Raw genomic sequence first — 2960 nt, 5'->3', positions numbered from 1 at the left:
CTCGCCAGAAAAGGATCGAAGTGATAAATTTAAGACTCGACCTCCCAAAGAAAGACCGAGCTCGAGCAGGGGAACTGTTCATACCCTGGGTCGAGCTGTCCGACCTGGGATGATAGCGACAAAACGACCGACCTCCGCAGGTCAGATTATTTGACCTCTTTTTAAAGAGCTCGGTCAATTCGACAGGAAAGCCCAGTAAAGGGCCCAAACAGAGGAACACGACGCAAATCCAAAGGCAGCCCAAGCCTACAGAGATAAAGGCAGTTCCCTTGAAGATAAGATGACCTCACTCAAAAATAAGATAAGATAAGATAACTAACTTATCTTATCTAAAAAGGTCACTCTACACCATTATAAATACACTGGAGTACCCAGGTATAACTCATACTCTAATTCTACTAAAAACCTGTTTAATACCCATGCTAACTTAAGCATCGGAGTCTCTTGCAGGTACCCCCACCCTCCGGTGACTAAGGATCAGCCGTGCAGCCAGTCCAATAGGTCGGACACGACAGCTTCGGCCGCCACCCATCAGCCGGACACGTCATCTCCGACCAGTATAGAAGATCTCGTCCGAGATCAACCTACAGTTTTAGGTAACCCTCGGAACAGTATCTAAAGGAAAAGATCAATTAGGTTTAGGGAGAGTCTTCTTCCTTCTGCATCTTTTCAAAAACGTATTTTCTTTGTAAAGTTATGAGCAACTAAACCTCCTAGTTAAGGTTAGGAGCTTTGTTTATTTCTATGCATTAAATTACTTTTCTATTTTAATATATGTTTGATTCAATTCTAAGGTGTGTCTCTTTCTTAATTTAATGAAACTGAGTGGAATGAAAGTATGACCTTTTTTCTACATGAGTTCTTGTGATACTCTGACCAAGGTCGCCTGAACTACAGCTTGAGAACACACCTCCTAGATGGCTAATCCACAACTTGTTGGGGACATGGAAACATCTGTTCAGCCGAGATCTGGGGTGATTAAGGCCTTTGCTAAGGAATTAGGTTTAATCACTTACAGTTTGCCATAGAATGAATCATTCATTTTTAAAATAGTTGTAAGAAGTTTTAATCTGGAAAGATAATCATCTCTGATACCTTAATTGTTTTTCTTATACTGATTTTACACCAATTCTTTACTGCTTTCTTTATTATCTTGTTTTATGTGTTTTCAACAACAACCATCTTTTACTATCTGCCTGACTAAGTCCAACAGGATAACTATAACTTGCTCAGTCCGACAATCCTCGTGGGATCGACCCTCACTCACCTGGGGTATTACTTGGATGACTCGATGCACTTGCCGATAAAGTTGTGCGAGTTCTAATTTCGTGCACCAAGTTTTTGGCGTCGTTGCAGGGGATTGTTCGTGATTGACAACAACCGGTTGTCTTATTGCTTAGATTAGGTACTTTTATTAGTTTTTGTTTAATTATCTTTCTTTTGATTTTCAAAATCTTTCTTATTTTTCAATTATTATCTTATTTATCTTTCCCTTAAATTTAAATTTTTTTACTTTTGTTTTGGCTATCTTCTTTTTATTTGATTTCAATTTTTAAGTTTGAGGTCCCTTTAGTGATTTTCTCTTTTTGGTTTAATCAATTTTCTTTTTAATTTTTGAATCATATCTTGTTTATCTTTCTTGATGTTCGATCTTTATCTTATTTATCTTTTCCTTGATTTTTGAATTTTATTTTAGTTGTTTTAATTTTTATTTAAATTCAAATTTTAAGTTTGGTGTTTCTTTAGTTTTTCTTTCTTTCTTTCTTTTCGAATTTTGGAAAAAAATTTAAACCTTTTCTTTTTAATTTTCGAAAAATTTTAGGTTAATTCTTGCATTCTTGTTTCGAATTTTTTTTAGTTAATTGCTTACTTTATCTCATTTTATTTCTTTTAGGATATCTCACTAGTAGTCCTCTATACTTTGACATAGAGACTCCCACCTTTTTTCTTTTTGTTTCTTGATTGTTTATGAGCAAGAATATGCACAAGGAACCCCTCTTTGATTCTGACCCTGAACCGGAGAGGACCTTAAGGCGGCATTTGCAACAAACCCTAGCTTACAAAGCCGGAGAGAATCTTACGGAATCTTTTGAGAAGGAAGCTGAAGAGACCACTATGGCAGCTAACAATCCAAATGCTGGAGAGGAAGTAAGGAAGGTGCTCTGATCATACACTGCAGCCATATTTGACTTCTACAGGCGTAGCATATCTATACCTGCCATTGGTGCCAATAATTTCGAGCTCAAGCCTCAACTGGTCACTCTGGTGCAACAAAACTGTCAGTTTCATGGACTCCCATAGGAGGACCCCAACAAGTTCATATCTGATTTCCTGTAGATCTGTGATACGGTCAAGACGAATGGAGCGAACCCCGAGGTTTACAAGCTCATGCTCTTTCCTTTTCCTGTAAGGGATAGAGCAAAGCTATGGCTGGATTCTCAGCCCAAGGAGAGCCTGACACATTGTACAAGGTGGTCACTGGATTTCTGACCAAGTTCTTCCCCCCCAGAAGCTGAGTAAGCTTAGAGTGGAAATCCAGACCTTTAGACAAAAAGAGGGAGAGTTCCTCTATGAGGCTTGGGAGAGATACAAGTAGCTAATCAGGAGATGCCCTCCTAACATGATTTCAGAATGGATCAGGCTGGAAATTTTTTATGATGGCCTCTCTGAGATGGACAAGATGTCACTAGATTACTTTGCTGGTGGTTCACTATACATGAAGGAGACGCCTGAGGAGGCAACCGAGCTTATTGAGATGGTTTCCAACAGCCAGTACATGTACACTTCTGAGAGGAACCCAGTGAACATCAGAACCACTTAGAAGAGAGGAGTCATGGAAGTAGATACACTAGATGCCATTTTGGAACAGAACAAGCTAATGTCCCAACAGATAAGCATGATCCCTCAGCACCTGCAAGTTTCAGCTGTCAACACACAAGAAGCATCCTATGACATGAATG

The 2960-nt window shown here is 39.0% G+C and overlaps 1 non-coding gene across 1 annotated transcript; it reads right to left on the bottom strand.

Moving 5' to 3' along the window:
- Positions 1 to 2518: 2518 nt before the first annotated feature.
- LOC112767697 (small nucleolar RNA R71) lies at positions 2519 to 2627 on the bottom strand. Its single transcript, XR_003185138.1, has one exon. It is a non-coding gene; the product is annotated as a small nucleolar RNA R71 (small nucleolar RNA).
- Positions 2628 to 2960: the final 333 nt, after the last annotated feature.

This window comes from Arachis hypogaea, chromosome 17 (assembly GCF_003086295.3).
Source record: "Arachis hypogaea cultivar Tifrunner chromosome 17, arahy.Tifrunner.gnm2.J5K5, whole genome shotgun sequence".
In the NCBI taxonomy this organism is placed as follows: Eukaryota; Viridiplantae; Streptophyta; class Magnoliopsida; order Fabales; family Fabaceae; genus Arachis; species Arachis hypogaea.
This window is presented reverse-complemented; position numbering and strand designations above follow the sequence as displayed.